We start from the raw sequence: 24,182 nt of genomic DNA on the forward strand, positions 1-24,182 counted from the left end.
TAGTGTAAGGTTTCAGAAATCATGGACTGTGTGGATGAGTGTCCTTACAATCTCAGCTGATCCCTCAGGCCAGCTTAACGATCGGTTACCTTGCTATCTCTCTTTCTCATTTGGCACAGTAGTTATTCCTAAGCTCGACTGTTTCTTTTCAGTAGATAATGTTGTTTTCTCTTTATGACAGACAATTGGAAGTCAGCCCCCTCATCTTTCTTCCCATCTGTATCTTTAAGCATTGTACCAATTTGGCCGGGTGCGGTGGCTCAAGCCTGTAATCCCAGCACTTTGGGAGGCCGAGACAGGCGGATCACGAGGTCAGGAGATTGAGACCATCCTGGCTAACACAGTGAAACCCGGTCTCTACTAAAATATAAACAAACAAACAAAAAAAACTAGCCAGGCATGGTGGCAGGCCCCTGTAGTCCCAGCTACTCGGGAGGCTGAGTCAGGAGAATGGCGTAAACCCAGGAGGCAGAGCTTGCAGTGAGCCAAGATCTGGCCACTGTGCTCTGCGTTCCAGCCTGGGGGACAGAGCGAGACTCCATCTCAAAAAAAACCCAAAACATTGTACCAACTTGTATTTTCTTGTGAAAGAGACAAACTTTTTTCTTTTAAGGTTACCCCAAGCATTCTTAGGCCTTAGCTCTTCTTTTCCAAGAGGATCTTATTTACCTGTTATGACCTTCTCTTTATTATCTTTTCCTCGTTTTCTCTACCAGCTCTTTCTGCATGCCATCATTACTCCAGTGCCTAATCTTCACATTTCCACCTGGTTATTCCACATGTATTTCGAATTCACAATATCTAAAATGACATCTAATTATCTGCTCAAATGGGCTCTTCAGCCTACTATGCCCTATTTTAGAAGGTGGCATTACCTCCCTACTCACTTTAGCCACAACCTAAAAGTCACCCAAAACTCCTGTATTATCCTTATTTCCCATATACATTTGGTCACCAGTTCCACTGGATTCTACCACCTTCACAACTTGGTGGCTGCTTCTTCTCTTAACCCAGCTCTACTCCTTCTTTGCCTACCTTGACTACGTTAGTGGTCTCTTAAGTGATCTTTTTTCTAAGACCAACTCTAGAAGAGTAGGTATTTATTATGCAAAATCTTTAAATTCATCCTGGTATTACCTTGAAACAATCAATTATGCACCTATGTTTATCATGTTGCCAAAATCGTAAGCATTAACTGTATTTTGGTGACAGTCTTTTAAAAAAACATATATTGCATTTATTCTATTATGGTAGTCACTTCACTGTAAATTTTCAGGTAACTTGTTAATTTCTTGTTAATGAAGTAAACCAAAGTGGTGGCAGATGCAGATGTTAATGTATAATATGGGGTCATCTTTTGTTATTCTCAATCCCCTCTCCATTAAATATACCCCATACATACACAAGGAACAGCTTACATTTGTGTGTATAATACGCTCTTTTTAATACTTAGGAATGTCAGAGTTGGACTTCAAATTGAATATCTGGCTATATGGAAATTTCTCTGCTTGATAATAAAAATTAGATGAATGCACTTTTGACAACTTTTTCCTAGGATTTTCCTTGCTCTTATGGTACAGAACTACTATGTAGTGAGTGCCATTAAATACTCTGAAACATACATCCGTTGGTTGTTTCATGTTGCTTGTTCCTAGTTTTGTGTAATTGGACATCCACAGACTTTATTCTATTTTACGTGATTTTATTTTTCTATTGTTTTAGTACAATAATTCTTCCTGTGCCTTGATACAAATGATTCAGTTAATTTTGTGAGCACTAAGTATCCAAACATGAAGTAATATGTAGTGATAACATTCATGTGTTTTGACAGAAAGGAAAATAAAGGGGGCTTCTGTCAAATGTGTACTTCAGGTCTCAAATTACCAAGGGCTTTCCTGGACTTTGGCTATCTTGGAGCCAGAAGTACTCCAAAGCTATTGATATGATTTGGAGGATATGGCGAGAATAAAGACACACTTTGTATTAATACTTCTTTTTACTAGAAAAGAAATAGCACTAATTTGAGGAGAGCTAGTTTATACAAAGTAACTCTTGTCTGTTGTTGGTATCAATTTTTAGTGCAAGATTAATAATAATTTATTAAGCAGTTTAAACCTTAAGTTTTATGTCTTGTAATTAGTTCAATTTCATATCATAGGTTTTATGGCAGTAATGTACACTTCTAAATTCACTAGCAAAGTATATTATTTTTCCAGCCTGGGTAGAAAAACACTGGATTTTATGTATTCCCTGAAACAAATTAGCACAGTTTGGTTAAAACAGCTGCCTAAATGATGAGAAGCAAATCGGATTATAAAATCCTACTTGATAGTTTAGGATGTCAGTTAAGTAAGGATTCGAACCATATTATATGGTCATGAGATGAAAAATGACACACAGTGGTTAAGCCAAGTGTCTGGTAATTGGGCAAATCTCAAGCCTGGCTCTGCTGTTGATCTGGGGGTGGTATGTGTGCCTTTCTGACAATAATCCAGTTTCTCCAAGTGTGAGATCATAGTTGTGTATTTAATAAGGCTTTATTGAGTGCCCATCATGAGTTAGATGACTTATTTAGGGATGAAACAACGTACTTTGAAATCATTGCAAAACCATGACTATATAATTTTATTGCACTGGTGTGTTATTCAGCTTTGTGGTTCAGAAGGTATCTGCATATCGTGAAAAATCCTAGTAGCCATATGGTGTAACAAAGGTCAGATGAATGAGTAAACCTACAACATTCATCAGTCATTCAGCAGTTGATGAAGCCTTGCAGCTTCAGAACTGGAAGTAGGGAAAATCAGAGTGACAGAGATCTGGTTAATAGAGCCTGTGAAGTTTAATTTGTCTTTATCTTCAACCTTATTGCAAACCTAGTTCCCTATATTCCATTTCTACTTTATTCCTAACCCTTTCAGCTCTTATATAACCAAGGAAATACAACACATTGTTAGAGAGTGAAATCTTTGGGGGTTCCTAAGCTTCTTTACTTAGTAGCTTTGTGATCTTTGCGATTAAGTGACTTCACCAACCCTTCACAAACCCAAAAGTTTCCTCATTTGTAAAATAATACCTACCTCAACACTTGTAATGAATACCAAGTAAGCCAATACATGTGAAATGCTTGATGTTGTACATGGGCACATATTAATGGCAATTAGTAATGATGTCGATAATGTCAGTCCACTAAGGAATATAAATAAAATGGTCTTAATGGTACTGATCTAGAGAAGTAGTTCTTAAACCAAGGAGAACATCAGAATCACCTGAAGATCTTAAAATAAGTAGGCAAGTAGATGCACAGATTTTTTTCTATGAATACTAGAACTGAATTGGGGTGAGTAATCCACTCTGGCAGACATTATGCCTTGTATGTTACTTCTTTAAAAATCAGAGTTAATAAATACAGACGGAATTGCTTTGCATTTTTCTTCATGATAGAAAACTTATTTGGATAGGTGGAAGAAATAGAAGAAAAGCAGTTACGGAAAAACTAAAATCTCTATCTGTTCTAAGTTTTCTGTAATGTATCCTAGGTAGTTCTAAGGTGACAGAGAGACAGACACTGACACTGTTGAAGTATCCTTCAGAGATTTTGAAGTCTTAATTGAATGTTTTCTTCCTCAGCAGAAACTGAACCCATTTATCTGTATAAGCTCTCCAAGCTTGTAGTTATTGAAAAAGTTCTCTGTCCTCTCTCTCTCTCTCTCTCTCTCTATTCTTACCCAAGAGCAGTGTGCATATTATTTGCTTGCTTGGGTGCTGTTCTGCAAGTTCTTGTATTTAAAGCTTGTGAGACAGCCAAGCCACAGGATTTGGCTGGCTTTCAGCTGCTAAACAGGGGGCAAGTAACTTGCCATTGGTCCCCAACTGAGAGAATTGTGGATGTAATTTCTTTTTGGTAAACATCCATCCTGAAGTGAATTTATCTCCTCTACACATTTGTTTTCCTTTGGGTGTTTTCCTTTTGTTGCATGATCCTCACTTTGTTGGACATGAGTACTTCTGTTGTGTTACTTATTCTCTCAAAACAATGAAAAATTACTTTTGCAAAGCTGTTTAAGTCAGAGGATGTAAAATGGATCCCATCCAAAGCAACCATTACCATCCATCAGAGGTAGGAAGAGAGACTTCTACCAGTTAGACAACTCACAGTCCATGGTGTGACTGAGCTGTGGCTGCAGCTGTGGCATTGGCCTTGCAACAGTGTCAGGGCGTGTGGTCCAGCCTTTCTTGTGGTTTGGCTCTGAGTTAGATTGTTTTATATGGTTGGTTTAAGGAAGGCTAAGAAAATCTATTCTTTTTCTTTTGGTCTCATTGACATTCTCCATCACTGTCATTGTTATTATCACCACCAACCGCCCTCATCGCCACCACTAACGTGTACTGATGCTCACAGTGTGCCATGAACTGGACTAAACTTTTACTTAATTTCCTTATTTAATCATGAGGCCAACTTTATCTGGTAGGAACTACTGTTTCCCACACTTTACAGATGAGAAACTGAAGCCATAGGGAAGATACCAGCTATGAACCTTTGGATAAGTTACAGTGGCAGAGCTGAGGCTGAAATGAAGGCTCAGTCTCCAAAGAGCATGTTCTTAACTTGTCTGTTATATTGCTCTCCTGAACTAAGATGATTGTTGGAAAGCATCCACTTTAGGAACTCCTCACTTTTAAATGTTCCATACATCAAAATTTGGAATGGCATTTTTCCCCAGTTCTGTTACTTTTATATAATCTAAGTACCTTTACTAAAGGGAATCAAAAGGTCAGGCTAGAAGCACAGTGTTGGAGAATTCTTTACAGTGTAATCTGGAATACTTTGGCAAGACTAAATTTTTAGTCTTTTGTTTAAAATAAATATGACATTTCAAAAGAAGAATAGGCAGTATGTGTTTATATAAAAAGCTGATTATTCAAACTTTGTCAGCTAAGCAGTGCATCTGTTAACTATATACTTTTTAAAAGGGTAAAGGATGATCTAATAAGGTTTAAGGAACATAGAAATTATATGGAACCTGGTGGCCGACTATTTTTCTCTCTAAGAAACTACCGAAGTAACCACAGAAGGGGTTCAGAGTTCAAATAATCAAGAACTCCTTAGCACTTAAGGTTATTAAGAATACTTAGATATTCTCATGGGCCTCTAAAATACTTTTTCCAGGATAAATGCATGTAGACACATTTTAAGGCATATATAGAGATTAGATGACCCCTCTACATCTAACTGCACAGTGATTTATTTTTTTGGTCTATAATATTTCTGATTAGTTAGGAATTTTAGAATTTTCCATTTACCACTGGTGTAAACAAAACAGAATTGGACTTGTGAGTTGCTCTCCATTATATAAACCTTAGTTGTACTGTAATACAGAGTATTTGAACATAGGATTGATTAATGATCACTGGCCTCTGATCTAGGGTGGTATCTAGATGGATTTGCCTTTGCCATAACTTTTCTGACTTGGAAATATTTGTAAGGATGCAATGGGCAACACTGTAAACTAAAACCAATCCCAACTTATTGTCAGAATCCAGAAGCCCAACAACTAAATACTGAAAGAACCAAATTGAAAAACATAAGTGGAGGGTTATTTGCTATGCTGCTGAGGACTTAGAGAACTTAATTTGAGGAGTCGAAAAAATGGCTTTCTTCACTCCTAGTCAACTGTCCCCTGGGTTAAAATGAAAACTCTAAATCAATTAGAAAACTAGACAAGGTAATTTTTGTTGGATGGCCTCTGATTTGTAACCACCCCAGAATGATAAATATAACTAATAGTGAATATTGATAATATTCCAGACATTGTATTAAGTGTATAGTTAACTTAATCAATTGCATAGGGTAGGTAATATTATTATTCCTGATTTCCAGTTGAGGAAATAGGGGCACAGAGATGATCAGTATTAGCTGTGTGGTTTGAGCAAGTTAAGGAATGGAGCCAGGATTTGAATCCGGACAGTTTGGCTTCAGAGCGAGTGCTCCAAATGACTAGAATAAACTGCCTATGAAGTTGTATTCATCTTTATTACATGTGTCTCTCTGAAGCCTAGTGGTATTTGTCTACCTACAAATACTAACCCACTCTCAGAAAAGAAACACATAAGAAGAGGATGGCACATTGTGTCTTGGAACATGTGGTTCCACTGAATACTGTAAATCAGGGTGATGATGGAAGGAACCCTGGTGGGAGTGAATGCTAAAAACAATAATTTATTTCCCTTTAGTGAGTTAGAGATTCCGAGAGTAAGTAAGACTAGTTTAGCCATAGACACAGTAGAGAAAACTACCTAAACATTGGACTCAGTAGGGGGCTAGGCAAGTCATCTGTTAGAAGGCTACTCATCTGTTAGAATGAAAACGGAATATAATCAATACCTAGATAAACAAAAGGACAGGGCAGTGCTCACAATTGATTGTTTGGATATGAGCAGACCTTTTATTGAGGAAGGAAAGAAAATTAAGGAGTAATTATTGCAGAATAAGAAAATAATTCAAAAATTTGGCAAAGCGTAGATTTCTATTATTTTTGCATATGATATATATATAGGAACAGAAGAAAACTGCAGGGGGAAAACGTTTATCCCCAATAGAATGCAGGGATGGCATAATATATACAAAGTACGTGGGAAGCAATAGTGAATAGGCTGAGATATAAAGGGACATTCTGATCAAATTAGTTGAGGCCAGGTGAAAGAAAGAATTGAAATAAGCCTAAACATAGAGGAGCCAAATTAAATTTGAGGAGTGTCAAGGACAGAATTGATCATTTGAAAAATTGAATAACAATATGGAAGAAAAACTTGGGAAAGTCAAATATAATTTTAGAAGATAGTCATAAAAATGATGGAAAAGATGATAGATATTAATAACAAACAATACTTGATTTGAAAAATGCCCTGCAGGGGTATGTGGGAAATCTCTATACCTTCTCAATTTTGCCATGAACTTAAAACTACTTAAAAGATTTCTTTTAAAACATTTTAGTAAAATGTCTTATTTTTAAAAATGCCCTGTGTTTATAGAGTCCAAGAATTCAAATGTGAAAGAGGTGTCTATATAGAGACCAGAGTCTGGCAAAACAACTGACTGAAAAGGATAAAGAGAAAATCCTGCCAGCATATAGAAGGACAACATTCTATAGCCAAAGAATAAAAGTCAAAATTAAGCTGTCCTCAGACTTCTAGCTTTAGCGTTCAATGAAAGAAAAACAAATGGTAGTGGAGTAGCATCTAAGTGTTGAAAGATGAAGAATGCAACTCTATAATCTTGTATCCAATTAAGTTACCTTTACTGGTGTTCCATGCTGCATGAATTGTTGCTGTTGCAATATGTGCTGTAATAGCCTGCAAAAAAATTTATTCCAGATTTATTATTCAAATCCTACCATAATGGGTTCACGTGCACTCATCAGCAAAAACATTTAAATAGAGCGCAAGCACAAGAAAGAGGATGTGCAGGATAGCATCTATTGTGGTTGTCTATCACTGCATGACAAACATCCCAAAATATAGTAGCTTAAAACCACCAATTTTAGGCTTGGCTTGGTGGCTCATACCTTTAATCCCAGCACTTTGGGAGGCCGAGGCAGGAGAATCAGCTTGAAGTCAGGAGTTCGAGACCAGCCTGGACATGGTGATACCCTGTCTCTACTAAAAATGCAACAATTAGCTGGCATGGTGGTGCATGCCTGTAATCCCAGCTACTAGGGAGGCTGAGGCAGGGGAATCGCTTGAACCCAGGAGGTGGAGGTTGCAGTGAGCGGAGATCCCACCACAGTGCTTCAGTCTGGGCAATAGATCAAGACACTGACTCAAAAAAAAAAAAACCAATTTTATCATCATTTGCATGCATCTGAGAATTGATGAGCTACAGGTGTGAGGTGCTCACTTGGGGGCACCCATCCTGTTGTTTGTTGACTGCTGAAGATGAATAAATATGAAGGCTTCATAGGCTCATGTTTGGCTCCAGAGCTGGTGTAGAAGGAACGACTGGGTGTTGACTGGGTATTCCTTTATCCACATAGTCTCTCCTTGTGGTTAGCTTGGGTTTCCTCACAGTATGGTGGGGTGCTGTATAAACACTGTCCTAATAGTTCTGTAATTCCTTTTTCTTTATAGTTTTGAGGACATTTATTATATGCATAAACAATATACTCTTTAGTTTTATATATTTTCAGTTCTGTATAAATTGAGTGATACGGACTTTTGATAAAAAATATTCTGGATACAAATCCTTTGTCAGTTTTGTGTGTTTCAAATACCTTCTCACAGTTTGTTTTATACCTCTTTTAAAGTTGTTCCTTATTCCAATCGTTTTTGGGGTACAGGTGGTTTTTGGTTACGTGGATGAGTTCTTGAGTGGTGACTTCTGAGATTTTAGTGCACCTGTTACCTGAGCAGTGTACACTGTCCCCAATATGTTTTCTTCTACCTCTGACCCCTCCCCCCTCAACCTTCACCCCTTGCCAAGCCTCTAAATCCATCATATCACTCTGAATTCATTCAAAAATGCATTCAGAAAAGACAACTTTGTAACTGAAGAATAAAAAAAATCATATGTTCTCACTTATAAATGGGAGATAGCTATGAAGTTTATCTGAGTGTAGGATAGTAATCTTATTATAATTGTATATACTAGTATTTTATGGAGATTTAAAGAATACTTCCCTACCTCTATGTTCTCCTGTATTTTGTGCTAAAAGCTTTCATTTTTTGCATGCATAAACCATAAATCTACTTGAGAACTGATTTTCTGTGTGTGTGTATGTGTATGTGTGTGTGCATGTTAGGTGAGAGCTGGGGATACAATTTGTTTGCTTTCCTTTTTGGAAAACCAGACATCCTAGCGTGACTGATTTAAGATCCTATTCTTTTTCCACTGCTCTGGCATATGAGGTTTCTATATATGTATGGGTATGTTCTCTTTTCTGTTCAGTTTGTCTGTTCATCAATCCCTTCATCAATACCCTACTGCTCTTAATTACTATGCATTTATAATAATACATTTAAAATTTTGTAGAACAAGATTCCACACCTTGTTTTAATTCAGAGTTGTGTTGGCCATTTTGACTCCTTGATCTTAAAAAATGTTAAAACCAATAGAGGTACACAAAAGCCTTTAGGAATTTTTATTGGAATTGCATCCATTTCCCAGACAATACACGGACTTTCAAAGAGTTTTTAATACTGATCCCCTCCTCTCTTTTCAAAGAATATGTTAATATTGTGCACTACGAAGTTCCACCTTACGTTTTACCTCATAATTAGACATTTTTTATTGTTTGATATATGCAATGCTTGTTTTGATTTATCCATATGTTCAAGTCTCCCTCCCCACCAGCATTCCTTTTTGTGTCTCAATTTATTTCTGTGGCTGATTTTCTACTTTCTGAAGCACATCTTCAGATGTTCCCTTTAGTGAGGGTTTGTCTGTAGTAACCTCAGTTTTTGTATGTCTTAAAGTATCTTGGCTACATTCACTCTTTTTTGTCTTTTTTTTTTTTAATATCATATGTTCAGGGGTACACGTGTGACTTTGTTATATGGGTAAACTTGTGTCAAGAGGGTTGCTTGTACAGATTATTTCATCACCCAGGTACTTAGCCTAGTACCCATTAGTTATTTTTCCTGACTCTCTCCTTCCTTCTACTCTCAACCCTCTGATAGGCCCCAGGGTCGGCTGTTGCCCTCTATGTGTCCATGTGTGCTCATCATTTAGCTCCCACTTATAGGTGAGAACATGGGGTATTTGGTTTTCTGTTCCTGCTGAAGTTGGTAAGGATAATGGCCTCCAGTGTCATCTATGTTCTTGCAAAGGACATGCTCTTGTTCTTTTTATGGCTGCATAGTATTCCATGGCAAATATGTACTACATTTTCTTTATCCAGTCTATCATTGATGGGCATTTAGGGTGATTCCATGTCTTGGCTGTTGTGAGTAGTGCTGCAACAAACATATGAGTGCATGTGTCTTTATGATGAAACAACTTATATTATTTGGGATATACCCAGTAATGGGATTGCTGGGTTGAAGGGTAATTTTGTTTTTAGCTCTTTGAGGAATCATTACACTGCTTTCCACAATGGTTGAATTAATTTATACTCCCACCAACAGTGTATAAGTGTTTCCTTTTCTCCACAACCTCACCAGCATCTGACATTTTTTAACCTTTTAGTAAAAGCCATTCTAACTGGTGTGAGATGGTATCTCATTGTGGTTTTGATTTGCATTTCTCTAATCAGTGATGCTGAGCTTTTTCTCATATGCTTGTTGGCCACATGCGTCTCATCTTTTGAAAAGCGTCTGTTCATGTCCTTTGCCCACTTTTTAATGGTGGTGTTTTTTTCCTTACAAATTTAAGTTCCTTATAGATGCTGGATATTAGACCTTTGTCAGATGCTGTTTGCAAATATTTCCTGCCATTATGTAGGTTGTCAGTTTTACTCTGTTGATGGTTTCTTTTGCTGTGCAGAAGCTCCTAAGTTTCATTAGATCCCATTTGTCAATTTTTACTTTTGTTGTAATTGCGTTTTATGTCTTTTTCATGAAATCTTTGCCTGTTCCTATGTCCAGAATGGTATTGTCTAGGTTGTCTTCCAGGGTTTTTGTAGTTTATAGTTTTACATTTAAGACTTCAATCTATCTTGAGTTGATTTTTGTATATGCTGTTAGGAAGGAGTCCAGTTTCAATCTTCTGCATATGCTTAGCCAGTTATTCTACATATTGACTAGAGTTCTGACCCCATTGCTTGTTTTTGTCAGCTTCATAAAAAAATCAGATGGTTGTAGGTATACAGTCTTATTTTGGGGCTCTCTGTTCCATTTTCCATGTATGTTTTTGTACCAGTACCATGTTGTTTGCAGCCCTGTAGTATATAGTATGTAGTTTGAAGTCAGGTAGTGTGATGCCTCCAGCTTTGTTCTTTTTGCTTAGGATTGCCCTTGTCTACTTGGGCTCTGTTTTTGGTTTTGTATGAATTTTAAAATAGTTTTTTCTAGTTCTATGGAAACTGTCACTGGTAGTTTGATAGGAATAGCATTGAATCTATAAACTGATTTGGGCAATATGGCCATTTTAATGATATTGATTCTTCCTATCTATTCTACCCATGAACATGGAATATTTTTCCATTTGTTTCTGTCATCTCTGACTTCTTTGAGCAGTGTTTTGTAGTTCTGCTTGTAGAAAGATCTTTCACCTCCCTGGTTAGCTGTATTCCTAGATATTTTATTCTTCTTGTGGCTATTGTAAATGAGATTGTGTTCCTGATTGGGCACTCAGCTTGACTGTTGGTATATAGGAATACTAGTGACTTTTGTACATTGATTTTTTTTTTTATCCTGAGACTTTTCTAAAGTTGTTTATCAGGTGAAAGAGCTTTAGGACTGAGGCTATGGGGTTTTCTAGGTGTAGAATCATGCCATCTGCAAATAGGGATAGTTTGACTTCCTCTCTTTTTATTTGGATGCCCTATATTTCTTTTGTTTGCCTGATTGTTCTGGCCAGGACTTCCAATACTATGTTGAATAAAAGTGGTGAGAGGGGACATCCTTGTTTCGTGCCAGTTTTCAGGGGGAATGCTTCCAATTTTTGCCCATTTAGTATGATGTTGGCTGTGGATTTGTCATACATGGCTCTTATTATTTTGAAGTATGTTCCTTCAATGCCTACTTTATTGAGTTTTTATTGTAAAGGAATGAATTTTATTAAAAGCCCTTTCTGTATCTATTGAGGTAATCATGTGTTTTTTTGTATTTAGTTCCATTTATGTATGGATCACTGTTACTGATTTGCATATGTTGAACCAACCTTGTATCGCAATGATAAAACTTACTTGGTCGTGGTGGATAAGCTTTCTGATATGCTTTGGATTCAGTTTGTCAGTATTTTGTTGAGGATTTTTGCATCAATGTTCCTCAAGGATATTGGCCTGAAGTTTTCTCTCTTTTTTTTTTTTTGTTGTTGTTGTGAGGTTTTGTTATCAAGATGGTGCTGGCCTCACAGAATTAGTTGGAGAGGAGTCAGTCTCTCCTCTTCAATTGTTTGGAATGGTTTCAGTAGGAATGTTACCTTCACTCCTAAAAGATAGTTTTGCTGGTTATACTAAACTAAGTTGATAATTACTTTCAGTACTTAGATTTTGGGACCTCTGCTGTTGAAAATTCAGTAATCCATGTAAGAATAACTTTTATAGGTGATGTGACACAAATCTAGACAGTACAGAAATTGAAAAACTCACCACTGCCTCTTATCTCACCATGGCAATAAATAACACGTTTTTCTTCTCTTCTTTTTTTCTAAAGGGGAGTGTGTGTGTGTATAAAATCTGCTAATCGAAACAATTTTCTATAGTTTTAGAAACGTTTCAAAACTTATTTTCTATCAGAATTGTGTTTTCTAGTCATTAAAAAGTCACTACAGACAACATTAATAGCTGCATAATCTATTTAGGGTATAATGTACCCACCAAACAATTCCTTCAGTGTTTAACCTCTAGGTTGAGTCCATGTCTAATTATATACATAAATCTGCAGTGATTATCTGTGCTAAAATCCTTTTCCGCCTTTCAACTATTTTTTTCATGTTAGTCCTCTAACTGCATTAAAAGAATCAAAAGGTACATACTTTTTGAAGAAGTTTAAAACAGCTGTCTCTTCCATTCCAGACAGGTTGTACCATTTTACACTTAAACCGGATGTATACATGAACACTTCATTATTTTTAATATACTTTACATTTTAACTTCTTGCACTTAAGTTTGAATGTATACATATACAGCTCTGTACTGGTTGTAATTGATAATATATAAAATTCCCATAGTGGCATTTGGGGAAGAAACTCTTTACCTGAATAACATTATGCATTTATATAACCCTATGGGAACTTGTCTAATTTCTACTTCTAAAATAAAGTCTTTCTGGCACTGGGAAACACTCATTATTTTAATGGAAGAACCACAGTATTTCAATCAATCAATGTACTCAAATTGTGAAATACACCATTTATGGAGTATATGGAATAAATATGGAAGGGGATTTATGCTTGAGTCCTACTTTTCTTTTTACTTTAATGACTTAAAATGGCATATGATCCAAATTTTACCACATTTAACGTTTCCATTGCAGACTTCCATAGAGGATCATGTTTTTAGAACCTCCTTATGATTTAGTTTTTTGGAGTTGGCATTATGGAAACATTTTGGACAGGATCAATGACAAAGCGATCTTAATACCGATTTATAAGCTCTAACAAGTAGCTTCAAAAATCATATCCTATCATGAATAAAATGTTTACCTGCCATATTTGTGATCTCAGTGAATTATTATTAAATTAGAAGGTTTTTATAAAATGATCCCCAAGCCAATATGTGTTTAAGTGGTAGCCATAGTAATTAAAGTCTCATCCTTAAGAAAGAGAATCAACTCTTCACATCTGGCAGGCTTCATTCTTCCCTCCTTCTTCCTTCTTCCCTCCTTCTCTCTCTTTCTCCTAACACATAACCCGCCTCACCCAGATTTTTGGTCATTTCCATATCTTGTTCATATATAAACTTGGAGAGAGGTAAGTCTTGCCCCATCCCTAGCTAATAGGCTTTATTTCACCTTATTTTGTGGCATAAAAAACTGGAACCTTGAAGCTTTGCTGTTCGGTGAAAAATGTTCATCACAGCCAGAAAAGTAGCAGTGATTCGTTTTGACTCTAACCCATAATTTTTGTAACTTTTTTTTCCAGAAGAGTGGAGTTTTTTTATTTCTCAAATCAGTCTCCCTGAGTATTCAGGGATCAGAGTTTTTAAGGACAACTTGGTGGGTGGGGGAAGCCAGTGAACCGGGAGTGCTGATTGGTCAGGTCAGAGATGAAATAATAGGGAGCTGAAGCTGACATCTTGTGCTGAGTCAGTTCTTGGGTGGGGGACACAAGGTCAGATGAGCCAGTTTACCAATCTGGTTGGTGCCAGCTGATCTGTCAAGTGCAGGGTCTGCAAAATATCTCAAGCACTGATCTTAGGAGCAGTTTACAGAGGGTCAGAATCTTGTAGCTTTCAGCTGCATGACTCCTAAATCATAATTTCCAATCTTGTGGCTAGTTTCTTAGTCCTACAAAGGCAGTCTAGTCCCCAGTCAAGAGGGAGGTTTGTTTTGTGAAAGGGTTGTTACCATCTTTGTTTTAAACTATAAACTAAGTTCATCCCAAAGTTAGTTCAGCCTAGGCCCAGGAATAAACAAAGACAGCTTGGAGGTTAAAAGCAAATCAGAGCTGGTTAAGTCAAATCTCTTTCACTATCTCAGTTATAATTTTGCCATAGGAGTTTCAATCCCTTCCTTTGGGTTTTTATAACACCTTAAATCTTAATATATTGGCTAAAGAAGGTGGAAACAGGGTGACAACTGCTCCAACTTCTTCCTGCTGATCAGGGGAATAGTGGGGGAAGGTGTTGACCCCAAGGTAAGAGGAGTGAAACTGCTTTGCAACTGTCTGAGCCTACCCATGCAAGCCTGGCTGGGGTTCCAAAGCTTCCATGGCAAAGGTGTTAGTATTGTTATCTATAATTTTAGTACCAAGTAGGGTAAGAAGTGCAATTCCCAGTTTTAAAAGTAAATATTTGAAAGCATTAGTCTGGGGACTTGTAGCCCACAAAGAATTTAGGATTTACTCCAAACTGCAGAAAAAATTCAAGAACAGCTAACAACAGATATACTATAGTTTTTCTTTTGAAGCATATTTTTTTCTCTCTCCAGTCCCCATTTTCTATTAAAAACAAATCACGACAGAACTGATTTGTTTAAAAAATAAACTATAGTCTTATTGTGCTTGGCCTGATTATGTGCATGAAGTACAGCAAGAATAATTATTTTTTCACATAGGCTTTTCAAATTGGCTTTGATGGGACTGTGTTCCATAAGGAATCTCAGATAAGACTTTTTAAAAGCTGAGGCCAGCCATGGGTTTGTATCCTCAGATACTTATGAATTGGGTAAATTCCTCTCCTCTGGAGGTCCTAAGATAACTTGGGGCTCCTGGGTCTGTTAGAAAGTGATATCCTTTAGTTACCACGGGTCAGGAACCTTGGACAGGGACTATACAGACAAGATATGAGGCCTGATTTATCAAGAGGCTCTTATTGACTCTGAGTCAACTTTGATTCTTTAAAGAAGGCATACCATTCCAGTCAAAGCCTTGGTAAAATAACTAGTTTCTCCAATTGTGCCCCATTACAAAGAAAACATTCTTATTGCACTTATGCAAACAACTACACTGCCATAAATTGAGAATACTCACAAATAGTTTCCAAATTCTGGAAGAATCAGGTAGAGAAAAATAAATATGCTCAAAATTTTGTTTATAGGAGTATATTTTACTCAATTGTTTAAAAAGCTGTACATAGCTCAAAAGACATTTTCTTGGCCCTGGAAAACAAAAAGGATCAACAGCGTTTTAAGTTAAAAAGTTTTAAAACAAGATTACTTGTCTATTAGTTCAGTCCATTCAATTAACTCCTGTTATGCTTGATATTTATGAAGATTTCAGCTCTCCATGAGAGCCCCAAAAGTCGTTTTCTCTATTCTAATGTCACATTCTCTAAAATTATTAGAAACTTGCATTCAATAGCACCTGTAAAAAGTCCTATAGCTGATTCTAAATCACCTTTTGAAGAGGAACACAACAAGATAACAACTGTGGAGGACGAAAAGTCTTAGAATAGCCATTATTAAAGTCACAATTGACTAGGAATTTTGGTTACTTCTGTGGCATACAACAATTTTACATAACAATTATAACTATTAATAACACACACTAAGTCATCAGAATTATGGGAGTTCCACATCATTTTGGAACATATACTAGTAACACATTTATACAAATATAGTCCAAAGAAAGCCAAGCACCATTTCATATTTGACAATGCTTCCTGTATGACTTTTATATCAAATAAGCCAAACACATGATTTTAGACTTCGGGGGACCTAATGTCTAAAGGATTAGGTAGGCCAGAAAATGACATACTTAATAATTTGATACTGGAAAGTTTGTCAAATATCAAAGGTTTAAAACACTGGCTATCACAAAATAGGATCACAGATTATTCATTTATCTGAAATGGTAACTCAATTTATTTATTTATTTATTTTTGGCTGGAGTGAAATGGTATGATCTTGGCTTACAGCAACCTCCACCTTCTGGGTTCAAGTGATTCTCCTGCCTCAGCCTCCCAAGTAGCTGGGATTACAGGCACCCACCACCATGCCCATCTAATTTTTGTATTTTTAGTAGAGATGGGGATTCACCATGTTGGCCAGGCTGGTCTCAAACTCCTGACCTCAGCTGATCTGCCTGCCTTGGCCTCCCAAAGTGCTGGGATTACAGGCATGAACCACCTGCCTGGCCTCAAAAAATGTTTAAAGGCATAAACCTTTACTCTGATAGAAGAAACTTGGCTTTCCAAACAAGACCCAATGAAGATAGCATGAGGCCAGTGGAATCTGTCTCTTCTGTCTCCTTTCTTTCCCCTTATTATTTACCCAAAAGGACAAACAAACTAAAACCTTTTGTTATCTTTTAATATTCCATAAAAATCTTTCAAAAGAGAAAACAAAATTGCAGTTTTGCATTAGTGCATCTTTAATGCTAAAGCTAGTTTTAAAATAAAATTTTACAAATCTACTTTTTAAAATTAATAAAACTAATAAAAATCTATCCACTTTTAATTAGTTTGACCATAAGGTAACATTTTCATAAACTTTTTAGGATGCTTTGCAATTTTCTGTTAAACAACAGATTAATTTTCTAAGAAAATCATGTTATTTGGGCACATAGACTGAGATTCTGGCCCCTCATTAGTGTGCTTTTAATTCAATGTTTAACCTATGAAAAAACAAATAATTCCCTTCAAATCGTAGCCAACTTGCTCATACCCATAGAACTTTCTTTACAAGACCAACCCTTTTCTCTTGCTTAAGTCTTCAGTTTTGTCCCATTACTCTGTTACTCCATTACTCTGTTTGTCTGAACTAGACAGCATTACACTTCCTTTAACAAAAGCCATATTCCCATGCCTTCTTATAATCTTTTACCAAAAACATATTCTACTTTTCTTATGCACTTTGTATGTAAAACTGTTTCTTCATTAGTCTCAATTACATGTTACAACGTTAACTGCTAGCAACCTTTATTTTCGGTGAAAACCTGATAAGTAAGTGATTTTAATTATAAGTACTAGGTGTGAAGTCTAGGCCCTCAGGCAGATAAAGTCTGACTCTTCCCAGCATAGTAACTAGGTGGGGCATGGCTAACTCCACATGTCCCCAGGTGTCATCTAGAATCTAGTGCTCCAAAGTAGGTAAATTGAACAATTTTTTTTTAAAGTCAGGCAGTTTATGACCTTAAAGCATTTAGCAAATCTGATATCTGACGTTAATTTAGACCAAATATCTACATTTTGAAGTCACATGAAGAAAAAGTCATTAAAGTTTCTGTTTTTCTGACAAAATACTTGATTTAAGAACTTACTTTTCTAAGCCAATTAATCAGAGCTCTTTTATATATAAACATCACATATACAACACATATAAATAGACAGAAGATATAGTAGTTATATGATTTTTCATTTGCCAGTTTCTTAGTTGGATTCCTGGCTTCAGGGTGAAGCTCTTGGAGAACAGGGCCAGGAAAGCATGCAGTTTCTAGGGCCTAATAAATAGACACAGCTGTAGGGCAAAGACAGATCCCTAAAGATAAACCCACCCTTTTCTGTTTTATGGAACCATAGGCAAAAGATTCTCAATTTTGCAAGGTGTTGCCCAATGGGCCACATGGGGAACCAAATTTAACATTTTTCATCGCAGCAAAATACACATAACAAAACAGACACTAGTCACCAGCAAAGAGTGGATAGTCATCCTGAGACAGGCCTATTGAATTCTCTTCAGGGCTCACCGAATGTGACTAGACAAATAAGGAGGGATTCTCTGAGTTAGACCCGCTGGACCGTGAGCAATTCCTTCTGCAATCCACTCCACATACACACACAAAGACGAGAAGGACAGAAGGCCTTCCTAATCAGATCCCTAACCAAGAACTCCAAGAGTATACCTTCCAAATTATCCTCCTATTCTCCATCTGAGAAATCTCCCTGAAATCTTCCTGTTTGAGAAGTCTCCCAAACCAAGACTCTTTCTACTAGTTAGGGAGAGCCAACTGAGACCTCCCAGGAGACAAACCAACACAAACACCCCACCACAGTGCTACAGAACCAGTCGGGAGAAGGAAGAAGGTGTTGGCAGAGCCTAGAATACTCACCAACCCACACACCCCAAAATGGAGCTACAGACAAACTCCCTTTAATAGGGCTACAGTTATGGGATGTCTCCCATAATTTTTAAATCTCCAGATTTTTTGGCCTTATATTTAAGGATATTTTCAATTTGTTAGTCATAATCCTAAAAATATAATTCTGTACTATAAGATAAACACACATTTATGTAGAAGTAAACTGTCTTCTCACCAATATGCCTAGATATGTTCTATAGAAAAGTATATTTTAGATACACATGCACATATGAATACACAAAAACACATCTCAGGGAAATTGTGCATAGTCTCCATAATTTTTCAGGTGGCCTATTTCATTGCATCGAAATTGTCAGTGACCCAGAATTTAAGATTCAATGAAAGGTCATTAAAATAGATATAATTGTCTTTCAAAGAAAGATATATGTTAGAACCAATTTGTCTATTAATAAAACATTTAGATGATGAGCCCTGGGCATTGTATTACTGGAATTAAAATTTTTTTTCTACAGGAAGATTAGGAAAACACATAAAGGCACTAAAATTTATATATTGATCTTCTTTACAAGTTATTACCCACAAATTCTGTCTGTTTTATATTAGAATCAATCTGATTGGAAGCAATTTCCAGAAGTTTCTTAATTAATTCATTCCTTCTGATTTGAATGTAATGAAAATAGATACCTAATTTTTGAAAATTCTAAAGGAGGAAGCTTTTTTCACATCTGTTCTCAGTAACTCAGTCTCCAGCTTTCCTAATACATAAAGGCATTATTATTACTGTGTTATAGCTTTGTAGTTGCAATTCTGCTTTTGATTAGTGACATAGTAAACAGTAGAAAACACTTATATTTTTATAATAGTAATATTAAAAGGTAATTTTTTTTACCTATTCTGTGAGCATTGACATCTTTTTAAATTTCTTGACAATGCATTCTCTGTAGTCTTCTCAAAGTACCTATGATTATTTTGATTTTTTGAAACTCTTATTTGGATCTGCTGCCTTAAATCATCAAAAGTCAAATAGAATGCAGTATTTGAGCACAGTAAATATTCAGTGGCCATCTTATGTTTACTGTTCTTGTTCACTGTTACTGGCATAGACTTTAACTCAAAGGCACTGACCAATTTAGCTCAAGTTTCAGTACAGGTCCTTGAGCCTGTCCTGCTAAGATCATGGAAGGTTTGTTTTGTATTCATCCTAAGTCACTGATACTGTTTATATGTCAATCTCCAGGTAATGTCTTTTACTAAAATTATGGTAGTTTGGAATGTGAATCTCTTCTTGGATACCTCTGATTCACTGGTGATTCATTTTAAATAATTTTCATTACATTTAAAATTTCTACATGCTAAACTTTTGGTTTCTCATGCTTTAACACCTGAGTTAAGTAAGACTGACAAGAACATACTGATAGAAGCATGACAATAAGCAATACTTGGAAAACTTATTACAGATATTTGTTGCTTTTATATGTGTGTATATATGTGTAGTAGCTTCTTTTGATTTTAGTTTATATTGTGTGTTTAACAGTCTCTATACTTTTTCTGGAGAGTAGAATGCCATTTTCAGTTGAGGAGACATGAACTCATTTCATTAAATATTAGGCTGTTTGTAAAAGATAATTAACTATGTTCTCCTGTTTTAATATTTGGTAGTTATAGACAAAGTTATTTAGTATCAAGATAATCCGTCAAGGTTGTAGATGTCTCTAGTAATCATGAGGTATGCCAAACATGTTAGAGTTCCTTCTCAAAATATTTTTCCCCTAATTGAAATCCATTGCCTCTACTTGGGTAGTTGACCAAGATTCTAAAGTGACCAAAATATTTGTCTGGTCTTGTGGATAGAGACTATTTTGGCAAATATTTGTTACTTTCTTTGTCCTGTAAGAATAACAAAATATACTACTGGTTATCTTCGTCTTGTATCAAACCAATAATGGCCCCAGGCTTCATTTTATGAATTTAAAGATTCAGCCACTTAAAGGAATGACCAGTTCATGGGGTTTGCAGAAGTTTATAACAGAAGGGAAGAAAGTAACATTGACCATTTCCTTCCTCTCCTCCCACTCAGGCTTATACTTATGTAAGTCTTATAATGGACAAGAGAGTAAGCTTTGGTACCAGACTACATGAGTTCAAATCTCAACTCTACCACTTACTGCCTGTGGCATCTTAGGTTTACTTTACCTCTCTGATCCTCAGGTTCTTCTGAAAAGTTGGGATATCCTTCACCTTAAGTATTTATCCCAATTTCCTTTCTTTGATTATATGAATCTTAAATTATCATGTGTACCATGAAAATATGTGCAGCTCTTATGTATCAATAAGAAAACTTTACAAAATGAAAAAGGGATATTTTTTAATGTGAAATGAGTTGTTATGCTCAGCACTTGGTACTCGGCACACTACTTACACTTAATTGATTTTAATATTTTGGAAGAAACTCACCATCTTTCTAAAAGAAAAGAAAAACTTTCTAACCTTTTTTCTGTAATCCCACAAATATCTTGATACCACCGGTATTTGTGTCACCTAGACTGAGAGGTACTTTTCTCATCTTTTTAGTTTTTGAAGTGCCAACTCTGCATCCCCTAGTTAGGCAGAAGCCCCAAACTTGATTATAAATTTGATTTTTTTTCAACTGCAATTTTCTTGGTCTCTTTAGAATTTTTGCAAATGAACTAAGCCTTTCAAAAAGAACCTCTTCATGAATAGAGTAGAGTAACTCCAGTTTCTGGAATATGTCCACAGGAGAGAGAAATCTGCTATAGCACAAGTGACCTGCCCCACCTTGGCCAGAACATAAAGATAAGGGCCCTACCCCTGGGTGTGCCTCCCCACACTGGAAGCTTAATTTCTGCTTGCTTGCTTCTTGGGGGATTGCCTACATATAGATCCCAGGGAAGGGAGTCCAGGCAGAAAGAGGTTTGCACACTCTTTCAGCAGTACTTTATGCTCTAGAATCGCATGCAGTTAACTTCGCACTAAGTCATCTGTGAAGCTTAAAAAATATTCTGGGCTTTTCAGGAGTTGGTGCATGACTAGGGAATCTTTTTTAAGTTCCCTGGAGGAATCTTTTACCTCTGGCCTGTGAACTGGTTTTTAGAACCACAGGTTTAAACTTTTTCCAACTCAGCTGAAAAATAAGCATCCTGTGTGTTTTTTTTTAAATTTTTTCTTGAGTTTTGCCATAGGCACACTGTTGATACTGAGTTGGAGCTGCTAAATGTGTTGCTTGACCCTGGGAAACTAAGGCTTTGAATGTCTTAACCCCAGGGAATAACTGATTTGAGAAAGATGGGTTGTAGGCCAGGCCTATCAGGGATCTAATGGGACCTAAGGGAACCCTGATATTGTGTGGGACTGAGCAGGGAAGCTGATGCCTTTCTCCAGCCTAGTATTTACTTCTTAGTTTGTTTGTTTAGCAGCCATTTAAATGATTATGAGATCAAGGCATTTTGCCGGACACAAGGGATCCAAAGACTATAGTGGAAAGAGTACAGGTTTCAGGTTTTAGAATCTGCCAGATTTTAGTTTGAATCACTGCTGAGCTATGTGATTTTGTGCTATTTACTTAACTTCTCGAAACCTATTTCCTCATCGGCAAAATGGATATAATGCTTGCTTTGCGAGTTGCTGTAAGGATTAGAAATAATACAAGTAAGGCACCTTATATAGCACTATAGTTTATTTAGTGTTTGTGTGCCAGGTGTATGTGAAATTTTATACATATTCTCTTTCACTCCTTATACAGATGCTGGAGCAGACATCATTGCTACTACCAGTTTAGAATTGAGAAAACCAAGGTTTAGAAAAAGTGTCTAGTTCAAGATCTCTAGTTTCTAAGTGGCATAACTCTGCTTTGAATGTAGGGCCGTCTGACTCCCCAGATTCATGTTCTTAACCTTGTATTCTAGATGCCTGCCAAGGCTAGTATCATGTTGTACCCTGCTACTTCTCCAGGTTAGACCTGGGAGTGATCCACCCAAGAGCTGTTCAGGCATCCATGGCTCTGTAGCGACTAAGACATATTGAATTCTTCTCTAGAGAATATGCAATTCAGACAAAAGAGGACTGAGGCTATTATAAGAGGGAGGTAAGGCAAAAAGTCAGAATTTATCAGGGATGCAGTATAGCCTACATAGACCATGTATAAAGCTGAAGTTGAGACCAGAAGCCATGGGGGATCCTGGGAAGAACAGGAGAGTTCATTTTACAGTAGATGACAAAGTATGGCTTTGGTTCCTGACCACTGTCAGTGTTTAGATGTAGCCCTTATATCTTTACTCCAACTCTCAGGTGACATGAGTGTAAGTGAATATCTGTAACTTGACTGTTGGAAAGGCTCTAACCAGGATGCTATGGCACATTAAATTGTAGCTATTTTTAATTATATTTTTAAAAAGTTTTAAAATAGAGATGGGATCTCCCTATATTGTCCAGTCTGGTCTTGAACTCCTGGCCTCAAGCGATCCTCTCACCTCAGCCTCCCAAAGTGCTGGGATTACAGGCATGAGCCACCACGCCCAACCTATTTTTAATTATTTATAAACTAGTAGCCATGATATACAGCCAAACAAAATTGCAATAGAAGGTGGCAAATATTACAATGAGGGAGGTTCAAAGTGCTACAGGGCACAGAGTGGGGAATGTATTTATGATCCTTTGTGGAGCATACATCCCCTCATGTTATCTTGTGTTAACTGTGTTCATGTAAGACCTGCCACTTAACTGAGCTGTTGGCTTGGACCAATAACCTATACCCTTTTCTTTCTTTAAGATATAGGATATTGCTTTGTCACCCAGGCTGGAGTACAGTGGCATCAGGATAACTCACTGCAGGCCTGAAAATCCGAGGCTCAAGCAATCCTCCTGCCTTAGGCTCCTGAGTAGCTGGGACTACAGGTGTGCATCATGCCCAGTCTCATTATCTTATATAGATGCCATGTATAAACCATTACTTTCTTTTCACTTGTGTGTCAAGTTCCATAGAAATTGTGTTGAATCCAGATTAAATAAATGCTTGCCATATGATGACGGTCTTAAATGTCATTTCTTGGGCTACTGCTTTTTGTTTTTCATTTAGTTAATGGTTATTGATTTAAGACCAAGAGCAAGGTATTACATCTTCTTGTTCTAATGGAATTATCTTAAATGTACCTTCCCTTATAGTATGAAGTCAGCTATGGAGGAACTTAATGCTTTTCTGGTTATCCCATAGTTCCTAATCAAATGAAAACAGCTGAATCATTTTCTCTACAAACCTGATGGTTTTTCTGACTTAATTTACGAGTGCCAAATGAGCTTGGTATTTATCTGCATTTATTTTGAGTAAATTTAGGGCAGGCACCTGTACAGCATCCTGGCAGCACAGTGTGAGTACTTACCTTTTCCCCAAAAACATTCAATTAAATGAAAATGCATGTAAAGCACTTACAGGGCCTGGTGCAAAGTAGGAATGTTCACCATCTCACCTTACTTAGGAAACTTTATAGCCTGCCTCTTGCTGAAATGTAAGAAAAAGAATAAGCAATGAATCAATGCAGTATAAATTTACAGAAAATCTATGTTACAGAGAAGTTGTTATTTATGCAGAATTTACCAGTTCATACAAGGTTTCATAGCTAGGATGACATCAATGACGTGTGTGTGTGTGTGTGTGTGTGGAACTCAGTCAGGGTAGTATTGTCTTCAGTGCTGCTTTGCCTTCCTTGCAAAATGACTCAATAACTTGAAAAATGACTCTCTATCCTTATCCATTGACCTTTAAAGCTGGGAAAGTGGCCAGGTGCGGTGGTTCATGCCTGTAATCCCAGCACATCGGGAGGCCGAGGCAGGAGGATCATGAGGTCAGGAGTTTGAGAGCAGCCTGACCAACATG

At 36.8% G+C, this 24,182-nt stretch overlaps 1 protein-coding gene across 7 annotated transcripts in view; it reads left to right on the forward strand.

The window, feature by feature from the left end:
• Nucleotides 1-24,182, forward strand: part of LOC105475987 (R-spondin 2) — a 168,649-nt gene that overhangs the window by 134,184 nt on the left and 10,283 nt on the right. Inside the window, exon 6 of one of the 7 annotated variants that reach the window (XR_011606831.1) lies at nucleotides 23,082-23,206. The exons of the other annotated variants lie outside the window; for them this stretch is intronic. The gene's annotated coding sequence lies outside the window, so the exon portion shown is untranslated. The remainder of the gene's footprint in view (nucleotides 1-23,081; nucleotides 23,207-24,182) is intronic. 7 annotated transcript variants of the gene reach the window in all.

This window comes from Macaca nemestrina, chromosome 8 (assembly GCF_043159975.1).
Source record: "Macaca nemestrina isolate mMacNem1 chromosome 8, mMacNem.hap1, whole genome shotgun sequence".
Classification (NCBI taxonomy): Eukaryota; Metazoa; Chordata; class Mammalia; order Primates; family Cercopithecidae; genus Macaca; species Macaca nemestrina.